Source organism: Schistocerca piceifrons, chromosome 9 (assembly GCF_021461385.2).
Source record: "Schistocerca piceifrons isolate TAMUIC-IGC-003096 chromosome 9, iqSchPice1.1, whole genome shotgun sequence".
Classification (NCBI taxonomy): domain Eukaryota; kingdom Metazoa; phylum Arthropoda; class Insecta; order Orthoptera; family Acrididae; genus Schistocerca; species Schistocerca piceifrons.
In genome coordinates this window covers 148,452,510-148,467,080 of record NC_060146.1, presented here as the reverse complement: position 1 = coordinate 148,467,080, position 14,571 = coordinate 148,452,510, and the positions used below count along the sequence as shown (strand labels likewise).

The window sequence follows — 14,571 nt, the reverse complement described above, 5'->3', positions numbered from 1 at the left end:
CAACGGGTTTTCCAGTGATTCTCAATTTGCTAGTGCTCAGAAACGGCATATATATACATATAAGCTTGAAATGAATGCCAATATGGCGCCCCACAATTCTGTACTGAAGGGAGACGGCGTGTGTGTGACGTAGGTGGCGTTGTGCCATCTCATTGGTCAATGTTCAGACGCACGCTCAGAATAGCTGACATGCCAGATACTGCTCTGCACGTTCGGAAAGACTCCCGAATGTGCTGTTCCACGCTATGACGCCAGAAACTCAGCACGCTCAACGCTCAACGTTCGGATGCACGGTCCGTGTGCCGACGCCTTAAGGGTGGGCCAACACCATATTGGCTTCCAGCATTACCAGCATTAATGCCACGTGTTCGGATACCTTTGATCACATAGCGTACGTAGCCAAAGAGATCCACTGCTGTTCGATTATGTCATTAACGTCAAATCACTGGAAACAGTAACGTCTGTTAAATACATAGCAGTGACCATCCAGACAGAGAAAGAGGAAGGAAGAGGGAGAGAGAGAGAGAGAGAGAGAGAGAGAGAGAGAGAGAGCGAGAAAGAGAGGCTCTCAATGGCGAGATTTTCAGCGTCCTTACGAAAACTAGTAGAAACGAACATGATTAAAATGTTTAAAATATTATCAAACAAGAAAGTGTGTGTCTGACATGCGCACCTCCCAACTTCAATCGCGGTCAGCCGCACAACTATTCCATCTCAGATTCTTTAAGATAGACCACATATGACCAGACGGTCTAAAATGAAACACAAGCAAAACAAGAGGAAGGCTAAAAGAACTGCACATAAATATGAGGCTGCCTGAGTACTTACAGCTAGGAGGGGAGGGGGGGGGGGGGCGGAGGAGGGGCGAGCACGCAGTCTCACAACATATTAAAAGTTCCTCCCTAAAATTTTAGGAAACAAATCGAACACTACACAGAACCATGAAAGGCGTGTGAGTCGTGCTGAGTCCAACGTGACACGTCACAAAAATAATGTAGAGTTTCATGCCACTGCACGCTTACTTATACTAACAAGGGAGTATATTCAAGAGTAAATAGACGACTTTCATGAAACTGGCGAGTTTGTGGAGGAGGAAAAACAATAAAAACTTGTTTTCTTTTTGTTTGTGCACAGTTTCACTTATAAGGAGTAAAACACAAACCTTAAGGTTATTTGGCATATGAGGTTTAAAGGGATTAACTTTCAAACGATGATATATAAAAATATTTATCATACAAAGGCTGCTATCTAATTAACTTTCTTAATGCTTGTATAAGCAACTTTTGTAATAATTTGAAATTTTGCTTAATATCCCACCACCATTAATTTATTAGTATAGAGAAATGAAAACTTTTGTTATAACATAAAGCAGCTTTCGAGCCTCAGACATCCAAGTGTAATAAAGCTGGTTTCTGAAATACTATTCTTGGAAAGTAAGTGCTTCACAAGGTCCTGTCAGATTATTTTCAACATATCAATTAAAACATTAAATCATTCATCATTATTATTATTATTTATTTTGCGTATATTCATTTTATGTTTTAAATTTTTATTTTACGTTTTATTTTCATGGTTCTTCCGATTTTTAGTTTACCATTCCACGTATGTGGATTTAGTTAACATTATGATACAAAATCATTGCAATATAGATAATCTGTGAAGAAATGCTTAAAACATAACGTTTTTATACCACGCATCTAAAATGAACGAAATTTCTTCATATAATATACACGACGATGATCACAATACAAAACAGAATTCAGCAGAATTTCATATACTTTCGGGTCATCCTCTAAATATCCTGATTTGTGTCAGGCATGTATCGGTACATTCGTAAGAGCTGGAGAAGAGAATTGATTACTAGTGACTGCAGCTTGGTTACATTGTTTCGAGATTGACATTGTCCTCATACAATAAAACTAGATTCGAAAATATTCTCACAAAATTCTTATAACACCGAAAACCGTCTACGTTCCAGAGCTCTATCTCTTTCGTCGGGTCCTACAGGATCACCAGATGAAAAAAATTTCTTGATCTTGGGTACAACGCTCAGAATGGATTTTTCACACTGACCACCTGCCTTTTCATAGTTTTAGAAGAAGCTAATAGTGGTTTTAGACTGAGCATTCGAGATTCTCTTTTCGAACCCCCAGATGGCGTTGTGACAGCATCGAAATCTCGTAAAAAAGCGTCTGACCAGATCAAAAGTTATTTGAAAGATGTCGTCCTTCCCAATTAGAGAGAAATGTTGTATTATTGTTAGATTCTTCGGGTGGTCAGTGGGAAAGAACCGTGTAGGACATCGTATCTGAGGACAAGGAACTGGTTCATCTGGTGATCCCAAAGGATTCACCAGCAGACGTACAGCCGTGAGGCATACACTGCTTTCGATGTTGGGAGAACTTCTGCGAGAAGCTTTCAAGATCTAGTTGTGTTGAATGATTACGACGTCAATCTTCATTTGAGAAACGACATAATGGAGTGGCGTGCAGTAGTAAAATCTGTGGGCAAGTTTGCTATCGCCTGGTCTGAAAATAAAAGACACTCTAGTAAATTGTGGCCCACCGCAATCTACACTCGACAAGCACCTCGCATTGGAGGGTACTCTAGACGCATCAAGGAGCCATGAGTCTCAGGGCTGAGGCCAATACGAAGACGAGTAAGGAGGACCTCGTCCCGCCTGCATAGCTGGAAGGTGCGCTACGGCCAAGCGATCGACTTCACCAGGAGCAGAGTGTTTTCTGTAACTGCCAGCCACCCTTCTTCCCTATATCTACGATTATGTGATAATACTTTGAGATAGGGGCTCCAGTATTAGAATCAGAATTTAAAGGAGCTTTGGATGACCTAAGATCAATCAAAGCAGAAGGGGCAGATGACATTCCATTACAATTTCTAAAGTCATTGGGGGAAGTGGCAATAAAGCGACTGTTCACGTTGGTGTGTAGAATGTATGAGTCTGGCGGCCTACCATCTGACTTTCGGAAAAGCGTCATCCACACAATTCCGAAGACGGCAAGTGCGAGAATTACTGCACAACTGCTCATGCATCCAAATTGCTTACAGGAATAATATACAGAAGAATGGAAAAGAAAATTGAGGATGCGCTTGATGACGATTAGTTTGCCTTTAGGAAAGGTGAACGCACGAGAGAGGCAATTCTGACGTTGCGGTCAGTAATGGAAGCAAGACTAAAGAAATTCAAGATACGTTCATAGGATTTGTCGATCTGGAAAAAGCGTTCGACAATATAAAATGGTGCGAGATGTTCGAGATTCTGAGAAAAGTAGGAAAATGCTGTGGGGAAAGACGGGTCATATACAATATGTACAACAGCCAAGAGGGAATAATAAGAGTGGACGACCTAGAACGAAGTGCTCGTATTAAGAAGGGTGCGGTGGAGGTTCGAGTCCTCCCTCGGGCATGGGTGTGTGTGTTTGTCCATAGAATAGTGTAGGTTAAGTAGTGTGTAAGATTAGGTTCAAAATGGTTCAAATGGCTCTGAGCACTATGCAACTTAACTTCTGAGGTCATCAGTCGCCTAGAACTTAGAACTAATTAAACCTAACTAACCTAAGGACATCACACACATTCATGCCCGAGGCAGGATTCGAACCTGCGACCGCAGCGGTCGCTCGGTTCCAGACTGTAGCGCCTAGAACCGCACGGCCACTCCAGCCGGCTGTAAGATTAGGGACTGATGACCTTAGCAGTTAAGTCCCATAAGATTTCACACATATTTGAACAAAAAGGATGTAAGTCAAGAATGTAGCCTTTCGCTCCTACTGTTCAATCTGTACATCGAGGAATCAACGATGGAAATAAAAGAAATATTCACTAGTGGAATTAAAATTCAACGTGACAAGATATCAATGATACGATTCGCTAATGACATTGCTATCCTGAGTGAAACTGATGAAGAATTACATGATCTGCTGAACTGAATGAACAGTCTAATGAGTACAGAGTATGGATTGAGAGTAAATCGAAGAATGACGAAGGTAATGAGAAGTAGTAGAAATGAGAACAGCGAGAAACGTAATATCAGGACTGATGGTCACGAAGTAGATGAAGTTAAGTAATTCTGCTACTTTTGCAGTAAAATAACCAATGACGGACGGAGGAAGGAGGACATCAAAAGCAGACTAGCATTGGGAACAAGGGCATTCCTGGCCAGGAGAAGTCTACTAATATCAAACACCCGCCTTAGTTTGAGGAAGAAATTACTGGAGTACAGCATTGTATGGTAGTGAAACATGCTTTTGGAAAACCGGAACAGAAGAGAATCGAAGCATTTGAGATGTGGTGCTATAGACGAATGTTGAAAATTAGGTGGACTGATAAGGTAAGGAATGAGGAGGTTCTACGCAGAATCGGAGAGGAAAGGAATATGTGGAAAACACTGGTTAGGAGAAGGGACAGGATGATAGGACATCTGTTAAGACATCAGGGAATGACTCCCTTTGTACTAGAGGGATCTGTAGAGGGAAAAAGCTGTAGAGGAAGACAGAGATTGGAATACATCCAGCAAATAATTGATGATGTAGGCTGCAAGTGCTACTCTGGGATGGAGGGGTTGGCACAGGAGAGTATTTGTGGTGGGCCACATTAACTAGTCAGAAGAGTGATGAACAAAAAAGAAAAAAAAGGTGCGTCACCAGTGACGTAGTAACACCTAGGGGCATGGCGCACTGAACTAACTGATTAACACGACACGTCTCTTTGACTGCTACATCTGATTCTTCATTTCCATCAACACCCATTAGCCCAACAAACTGCCGGCCGTGGTGGCCGAGCGGTTCTAGGCGCTTCAGTTCGGAACCGCGCAACTGCTACGGTTGCAGGTTCGAATCCTGCCTCGGGCATGGATGTGTGTGATGTCCTTAGGTTAGTTAGGTTTAAGTAGTTCTAAGTTCTAGGGACTGATGACATCAGAAGTTAAGTCGCATAGTGCTGAGAGCCATTTGAACCCTTTGAACCCACCAAAGTGACACCTCCTTCCCCAGCCTTTGTTGATGGACAACGGCGTCGTTGATGCTCTGGACTACTAACAACCCAGGGCGACCTGAAGTGGAATGATCCCGTAAGAGGCCGGCCGGGGTGGCCGAGCGGTTCTAGGCGCTACAGTCTGGAACCGTGCGACCGCTACGGTCGCAGGTTCGAATCCTGCCTCGGGCATGGATGTGTGTGATGTCCTTAGGTTAGTTAGGTTTAAGTAGTTCTAAGTCCGCAGTTAAGTCCCGTAGTGCTCAGAGTCATTTGAACCATTTGAACCATTTTGATCCCGTAAGAGAAGTTGTTGGAAGAGCAATTGACAGACTGAGCTATTCTGGGGAATCCAAAGGATCCAGTATGAAGCCGCTTTCAAAACACTTATCTGCCATATTACTCGGTACAGTACTACCCTTAATAACGGAAGAGAGAGAAAAAATCAAATGACGAGCGGAAAGTTTCGTCATCGCATCGTTTAGTAGGCGCGAAAGCGCTAAAGAAAGTGTCGAACAAACTTCAGTGGCAGACGCTACAAGAGAGGCTTTGTGCTTCACGGGATATTTGCTGCCGAACGTTTTATAAGAAATTGCCACCATTTCACTAAAAGTTACTGTTCATTTACTTAACAAAATCATGATTCCGGCTTCATAGCCATTCTCATGTGTAACCCGAAATGTCCCAAATATACTACATTGTTAAATGAAATGTCAATTTGTTTTCGCTTTATCGTAATTTCATCCCCCTCCTCCATGTGGGCAGGGGGTGGTCCGTCAGCTGTATAACTTTCCACTCTTCAGGCAAGAGTTGTAAAAAAATATAACATAGACGGGGACAAGTATTAAAAGGCGAAAAATGAACAAATTGTTTTTTTAAAAAATTGAATAATATTTAATTTTTTTGCGTTTACATACAAACAGTAAGATTTCTGGCTTTTTTAAAATAACAGTCAAAGCACTAAAAGTTAAAAAACACAAATTACATACATTTAGAAAACATATCGGAGAAAGGTGACATTCCTGTAAGAAATTGCACTGCAATTTCACTTACCAGCTGAAGCACCTGCACTGGGAGAAAAGGATTCGGGGAAGAGAGAATGTGTTCTATAGGCCTGAGGGATGTGAGCTGAAAAAATATACGAGTCTGTAAGGTAGGAAAACTACGGAGATGAAGGCAGGTGTTGGGAGGAATAGTGGAAAGACAGGTGGCGGGACAGTGATATCAAGAGGAGACGGGAAAGAGAGAGAGGTGGATAGAGGAAATGGATGGGCTGAGCCCTGTTGCGGTGTGGAATAGGTGGAAAATTACAATTGGTAAGGCGGATAGATATCGGTGTGGCTCTCACTGTCTGTGACAGGGAGTCAGTTGAAGGTCGAGATGGCACATATCCGGTAGTACTACTAGACATGAGTACGTATCAAAATAGACATATTAATGGTCAAATTCTGCACAGGGAATAAATATTAACACACTGTAGTGCGCATTTGACAGCCAGTACGTTACTGTAACCTGCGTTCATTACGTTCATACATGAACTGAAGTCAACGTCAGTCATACATCAACTGATGTATTAGGCATGCCAGGCATTTTGTGGTCGTTCAGCTTGCACTTTAGAATGGCTACAAGGCCGAAATCATGACAGTGTGAAATAAATGAACAGCAGTTTACAGTCAAATAGTAGAAATTTCTTTCAAAATGTTGTGCACGTCTGTGGTCTGTAGAAATTCCGAGAGATGTTCCAAGAAGAGTCAGTTTTCATATTACTTCATTCCATACATCACAAGGGGCAAAAAATCAGAGAAATTGGTTGGCATGCGGAGCTTTATTGACAATCGATCCTACCACGCGCTGCTCGTGATTAGAACAAAGAAGGACCACAGGGCGTGAGGCACTCTCCGCCACACACCTGAAGGTGCTGAAAGTGCACACTTGGGAGTAAAATATGGCGACTCGTTTCTTTACCTGCGATGTAGCGTTGACAACGACCCGGATACTAAAGGTGTACAATGTGTGAGGCTCGTTTTAAAGCGCGACCGTCACATGTAGGAAATGGTGCCGAACGCTATCTAATCGGCGAGCTGGAGGCAGTAATTGTAGCTGCGGGGAATTCGCTCGTTAAGGAAGAGGACACGCCCAACAGGTTTCCAATCAGAGGCGTGCCTGCCACGACCAGAGTGGGAACATCTAGACACACACACACACACACACACACACACACACACACACACACAGACACACACACATACATACACGCGAGCGCACACTCCCTCACGGGCACACAGTTTAGTCAGACACAACATCCGGCGTCAGATAGGGACCTCCTCTAATATCCATGCTGCTGCTGCACTTTTTGTAATGTCATCTACCCACCTATATTGAGTGGCAGACCGAGCGAGCTGGCGCATTTGCTAGCACACTGGACTCGCCTTAGGGGGCACGACGGTTCAAACCCGCGTCGGGCCATCCTGATTTGGGTTTTCCGTGATTTCCCTAAATCACGAGGTTGACTGCAAAAGAAATGCACACTGTTTTTGTAAAAGTACAGTTTTCATTCTGTATGTGTGAAAGTTTTACAGTGTGTAGATACATCCTTCCCGCTTGTTTTCAAACTTAGTTCAACCTGTTCCTGTGGTTGGCGCCATCACAGCATGTCTTCAAGATGGCTGCTACACTTGACGTTCGCCAGAAGCAACGTGCTGTCATACAATTCCCGTGCTGTGAAAACGAGACAGTGGGAAACATCCACAACAGGTTGAAATAGGTGTAACGAGATGCTGCTGTCGATCGCAGGTTAGTCGTTCGGCAAGCAGGTTACGTGATGAAAGCGGGCACGGCAATTTTGAGGATTGTCATCGCAGTGGCAGGCCTCGTACTGCACACACTCCAGACAATGTGCTGAAGCGAATTGGTGACTGCTGACAGACGCATCACAGTGAACGAATTGTCACACTACGTTGGGATAGAGGAAGGAAGTGTTTGCAGAATACTGAAAGTGTTGGCGTTAAAAAAGGTTTGTGCCAGGTGGGTTCCCAGGATGTTGGCAGTGGCTCACAAAGAAACAAGATAAACGGTATGCAGTGAACTTTTGGAACAGTACCAGAATGGTGGAGATGAATTTCTTGGAAGAATTTTGACAGGTGATGAAACATGGCTCCGTCATTTTTCACCAGAGACGAAGAGGCAATCAATGGAGTGGCATCATGCAAATTCACCCAAGAAAAAAAAAAATTCAAAACCCCACACCTTCTGCTGCAAAAGCTATGGCTACGGTGCTTTTCTATTCCGAAGGACTCTTGCTTGTGGACATCATGCCAAGTGGAACCACCATAATTTCTGAAGCATATGTGACGACACTGAAGAAACTTCAAGCTCGACTGAGTCGTGTTCGACCACATCGGCAAAAGCAAGATGTTATGCTGTTGCACGACAATACACGGCCACATATCAGTCAAAAAACCATGGAAGCGATCACAGAACTCGGATGGAGAACACTGAAACACCCGCCTTACAGTCATGACCTGGCTCCATGTGACTATCATCTCTTTGGGAAACTGAAAAACTCTCTTCGTGGAATAGGGTTTGAAGATGATGACGCCCTTGTGCACACTGCCAAACAGTGGCTCCAAAAGGTTGGTCCAGGATTTTACCGTGAGGTTATACATGCGCTGGTTCCAAGATGGCGTAAGGCAGTTGAGAGGGATGGAAATTATTTGGAGAAATGAAAATATTGTTCCTAAAGGATGTATCTACACACTGTAAAAGTTTCAAACATGTAGAATAAAAGATAGATTTACAAAAAAATGGTGTGCATTTCTTTTGGAGTGACCCTCGTACTTTAGGCAAATGATGGGATGATTCCTTTCAAAGGGCACGGTCGACGTCCTTCTTCATCCTTCCCTAATCCGAGCTTGTCGCTAATGACCTCGTTGTCGACGAGACGTTGCACACTAATCTCCTCACCCTCCCCTACGATAGAAGTGGCAGACTCTCCTCTGGAAGCTCCCAAGCACTGGCCTGGAACAGAAACTGAATCTGCAGGCAAAAACGTCAACTCGTCAGGAGTATCTGAATCAACAGATATGTGGATAGAGAGGCTAACCCAGTTGATGACGTGGTGAAATAAAGATCGTCATCAGTGAACCTCAAGATTTTGATGCTGTCTGGCAAAAGAGGAGTTGGAAGGGCTATGTTCACATTGATCTGGTTCCACGGGGACAGTTGCAAATTTGTGCGAGACTGTGCCTCGAACGCGGACCACCTGCTTACTAGGCTAACGCGCTCACCATTGCGCCATCCACACACGGCTCTCATCGCACTGCAGACACTACCCTATCACGCCTCCCCACCACACGCTAATTCCCAGCTCATCCACACACTACTAGTGCCCCTTGCCCATTATCTTCATTACTCGCGGCATTTCACCGACTCCTAAGAGTTCGAGCCTGATGCACATCTGCACTGAAGAGATCATTGGCAGCCCCAGCGTTAAACATGTCCGGAAGAACTGTCACCACATAAATACAGGTTCAACATTAATAAAACTGCAGGGACTGATTCCTGACTGGAAATGAAGGAAAAAAGATCATATGAGCCTGCGTCTGGAAATGGACGGTATGCACGGAACGAGAACAGATCTTCCCGGAAAACAGTACAGAGCTGCATCACATACACGTTACAACAGATAGTGGCCTCCCTGGGATGCAACGCTCACGTTCATACGTAAAGAGGACTGGAAAGAAATCTCATGATTGTGATGATCTACACTCGTGCTCATAAATTAAGGATAATAGCAGAATGTGGTGCCACACAACGTGGCACTACACAAAACTGGCGCTAACAGCATATGCACATACGGAACACACAGGACACAGATCTGTACGTCCACGGTACTGGTGATGAGTTGAGAAAACCGTCCCGTAACACATGCTACAAAACGCCACTGTTTCCTGCGCATGTACCCCGACATCAATATGGGATATGATCACCATGCACACGTACACAGGCCACACAACGGGTTGTCATACTCTGGGTCATGTGGTCGAACAGCTGCTGGGGTATAGTCTCCAATTCTTGCACCTGTCGGAGGCGTTTGAAGACGAGCAGCGGTACGTCGACCGAGAGCATCCCAGATGTGTTCGATGGGGTTTAGGTCTGGAGAACAGGCAAGCCACTCCATTCGCCTGATATCTTCTGTTTCAAGATACTCCTCCACGATGGCAGCTCGGTGGGGCCGCGCGTTACCATCCATCAGGAGGAAGGTGGGACACACTGCACCCCTGAAAAGACGGACACACCTTGTGCAAAATAACGTATCGATACACCTGTCCTGTTACAGTTTCTCTGTCAAGGACATGCAGGGGTGTACGTGCACCAATCATAATCCCACCCCACACCATCAAACCACGACCTCCATACAGATTCCTTTCAAGGACATTAAGGGGCTTGTATCTGGTTCCTGGTTCACGCCAGATGAAAACCCGGCGAGAATCACTGTTCAGACTATACCTGGACTCGTCTGTGAACATAACCTGGGACCACTGTTCCAATGACGATGTAGTGCGTTCTTGACACCAGGCTTTACGGGCTCTCCTGCGACCAGGGATCAGTGCAATGCACTTTCAGGTCTCCGGGCGAATAAAGCATGTCTGTTCAGTCGTCTGTAGACTGTGTGCCTGGAGACAACTGTTCCAGTGGCTGCGATAAGGTCCTGAGCAAGGCTCCCTGCAGTACTCCGTGGCCGTCTGCGGGCACTGATGGTGAGATATCGGTGTTCTTGTGGTGTTGTATACGGTGAACGTCCTTTACTGTAGCGCCTGGACACGTTTCCTGTCTGCTGGAATCGTTGCCATAGTCGTGAGATCACACTTTGTTGCACACGGAGGGCCCGTGCTACGACCTGCTGTGTTTGACCAGCGGCCAGCCGTCCTAGTATTCTACCCCTCATAACGTCATCAGTATTTCTTTGAGCCATTTACAACACACAGTCAGCATTAGCATCTCTGAAAACGTCTGCGCACTTACTCGCTGCACCGTGCTCTGACATGCACCAACACACCTCAGCATATGTGGACTGCTGCCAGCGTCACCGTGCGACGACCGCAGGTCAGATTCACCGCATGGTCATACCCCAAGGTGATTTAAACCCACAAACCGCCCACCAGAGCATTGTTTCACCATGTATCAGCATTGTCCTTAATTTATGAGAATGAGTGTAGAACAAAAACCATGTACTAAATTCTTCTCATAGAAGCAAATTCGCTGCTGATAATCCTTGCACCTGTTGCAGGTGACAGCGATAGTAGATTTGTCACATAATCGTACTGTGGCTTACACAATGTTGGCGGGCAACTTGCCTGCAGCTCGTACTAGGGTTCGTCTCAGTATCCTGTACGATCTGGTCCTCTAAATCTGGTGTACGCACAGTCCGCCGCCTCCCAGTTGTTCGTCTGTCCGAAAGGACCCGTGGTCACACAAACGCCAAAAAAGGGCTTCGAATGTTGTGTGATGTGGTTGGTGTTTATGAGAGTGCTTGTACTGATACAGCCGCGCTGGCTCTAGACCGTTCCCATCTCCATGTGTAACCTCCCCCTCACTTATAGACCTTAATGACAGTGAAAAATTAAACCGCGTGTACCTAATGGAAATTTGGGAAAAGCAATCGTCACCGAAGTTAATCTGTCGGTAAATGGGGAGGAAAGTGTTAGATCTAAATGTAAGGAAAAATCCAAATGAAATTGGTGCAAATTAATTTTGAGAAAAGGGTAAAATTAATAAAGGAAGTACATGTGCGGTCGTTACGTTAACAATTAACTGGCGTTAATTAGATATTTGAGAAAATTATGGTCGCCAGTCCTATGGACTACTACTATAATAAATGAAAGAGAAAGGTTATTGCACATATAATTAGCACTGAAAGCGTGGCAACTGAAGGTTGACACATGTTGTGTGAAAACTGAATGTTTGTCAGAAGTAATAAATTTCGCTACACTCTGACTTAATTTAGCAAAAGAATTAATAAAACCGGAAAAATGAAGGTTAATTTAGTGACTGAAATTAATAGTGAACTTTGTTTCTGAAGCACTACGAAATTCAATAAAATAAGGTTAATCTTGGGCTACCTCAACAATCATTTCAAAAGCTACTTGAATCTACGCAATTTAGAAATAAGAGATTTAACTTTGAACTTAAATTAAATGATTCTGAACAATTAACAAAAGTAAAATTTAGTACGTACCAAGCTGAGCTGCAGTCACAGGTAAGCTAAAATGTGGTAACAAAACTCGCACTCTTAATTTCTGCTGTGTAATCTAAATATTGTAGCCAGCTATGAATACTTTAACTGAACTTTGAAATTAAAGCAGTGAAATGGAATGATATTACTTTAATGTTGGCGTATTAATTTCAATGACACTCGGGTTCATTCCAGAAAATGAAGGGACCCTGCTTGGTAATGCAGTTGGGACAATGAGCAACAAAGGTTCATGCTAAGTTGCTGTATTTTTGTGAGGCAACAGTTTGAAAAGCTGACGTCTGCCATACAGTTCTAAAACTTTGCGTGCTTCTAGTCTTCCTTGTTGGTTGATTGAAGGTTTGCAGTCGTCGATCGGGGAGGTGGTTACAGTCACTCATTGTCGGCCGTCGCTGTTGCAGAAGCTGGATGTTGGCGCGCCTTCTTCAGGCGAAACGGGCTCTTGGTGTGCGCCAGCTAATGCTTCCCGTCCGCGACACCGTGTCAGAAACTATCATGGCAAGTCGAGCGCAATTACATGCTGCCAAACCCTGAAAGCGCGGCAACTCGCGGGAGCGTCACACAACACGCCTGCTCTACCGACCTACTCCAGCCAGACTCTGCTCTGCCCGCGCTCCACGCGGCAGAGTTAACACTACCAAAGATCCTAAACACTTTGGTTCTCCACACGACGTATCGATGTAATCGTTCGATAGCATAGTTTTCCCTAGGCCAGACCCAGCGTAAAAATACAAATAATATTTACAAAACAAACCAATTATACATCGATATATATATGTCTGTATGTGTGGATGGATGTGTGTGTGTGCGAGTGTATACCTGTCCTTTTTTCCCCCTAAGGTAAGTCTTTCCGCTCCCGGGATTGGAATGACTCCTTACCCTCACCCTTAAAACCCACTTCCTTTCGTCTTTCCCTCTCCTTCCCTCTTTCCTGATGAGGCAACAGTTTGTTGCGAAAGCTTGAATTTTGTGTGTATGTTTGTGTTTGTTTGTGTGTCTATCGACCTGCCAGCGCTTTCGTTCGGTAAGTCACCTCATCTTTGTTTTTATATATAATTTTTCCCACGTGGAATGTTTCCCTCTCTCTCTCTCTCTCTCTCTCTCTCTCTCTCTCTCTCTCTCTCTATATATATATATATATATATATATATATATATATAGTAAAACAATTACAATATATAAAGACACAGAAATGTCATATCTTCAGGTAACAAATAAAGGAAAAAAATTTATAGTAAAATAGATGCAAATAGGAGGATACGCATTTCCGGCGTTACACTTGGAAGTACACAATCTCGGCTTGTTCCCAGACCATTCTGCTGCTGACAGTATACTGCGCCAGTTACACAGCCTGCAACACACGAGAAACACACGGCACGTGGTCAGAGGATCTTTAATTCATCAGCGCCATTTACCGTGGCAACGATGCATTTCCGGGCATAAGTTCATAGGATCTTTTTTCCTCTGTTTCCGCTCACGAATCCTTCCCTACAGTTTGTCGGTTTTATGAATATTCACTCTGTATAATTAAGGCGGTCTCTTCAGTGCGGACGCACACCAGACTCGAACTCTTTCAGCAATCGGCGAAATCCCGCGAGTAATGAGGAGATCTGGGTTCGAGCCTCAGTCTGGCACAGATTTTGCTGTCTCCATTGATTTAAATGACTGTTCACACGCAACCAATGCCTGTAATTCCTTTGTGTCTTAATTCACTGTGGCTGCTGACTCAAAAAATGATTTCTGTTCTTTCGGACATGTCCGAAGGATCAGACACCACATATACATGGTATATCGAATGAATTGATTTGGTACGTCTGTATTTTTGATGAACAGGAAACCCAAAAAGGTTTTTTTCTTACTTTTTCATAGGTGTTCAATATGTCCCCTTTGAGATACACGGTATATGTCAATGTGGTATTGAAATTGTTCCCACACTGCAGCAAGCGTGTCTTTAGCTACAGCTTCCACAGGTGCTGTTACGCGATGTCTCAGTTCACTTATTGATGTTGGTAACATAAACAGGCTCTTTTATAAACCACTGCAAGAAATAATCACGTACAGTCAGGTCTGGTGACCTTGGAGGCTGGTAATATAAGGCTGAATCGTTTGGTCCAGTGCGACCGATCCATCAATCAGTAATCCTTTGTCACCTTCACGAAGAGCTCGCAGTGGTTGAATTTTGTATGATTTGATGTATAAACGTTGATGCAACACACGCCAGACGGACTTCGGGGGCATGTTGAGCTGTGGAGCCGCACGGCGAACGAATATCTGCGGTTTCCTTGTGAAGCTGTGGCGGATGCGTTCGACGTCTGTGCCAGACACTCGGGGAC

The 14,571-nt window shown here is 44.2% G+C and overlaps 1 protein-coding gene across 1 annotated transcript in view; it reads right to left on the bottom strand.

Moving 5' to 3' along the window:
• Positions 1-7,044, bottom strand: part of LOC124717048 (peroxidase-like) — a 117,137-nt gene extending 110,093 nt beyond the window's left edge. The window contains exon 1 of the mRNA XM_047243722.1: positions 6,952-7,044. The gene's annotated coding sequence lies outside the window, so the exon portion shown is untranslated. The remainder of the gene's footprint in view (positions 1-6,951) is intronic.
• Positions 7,045-14,571: the final 7,527 nt, after the last annotated feature.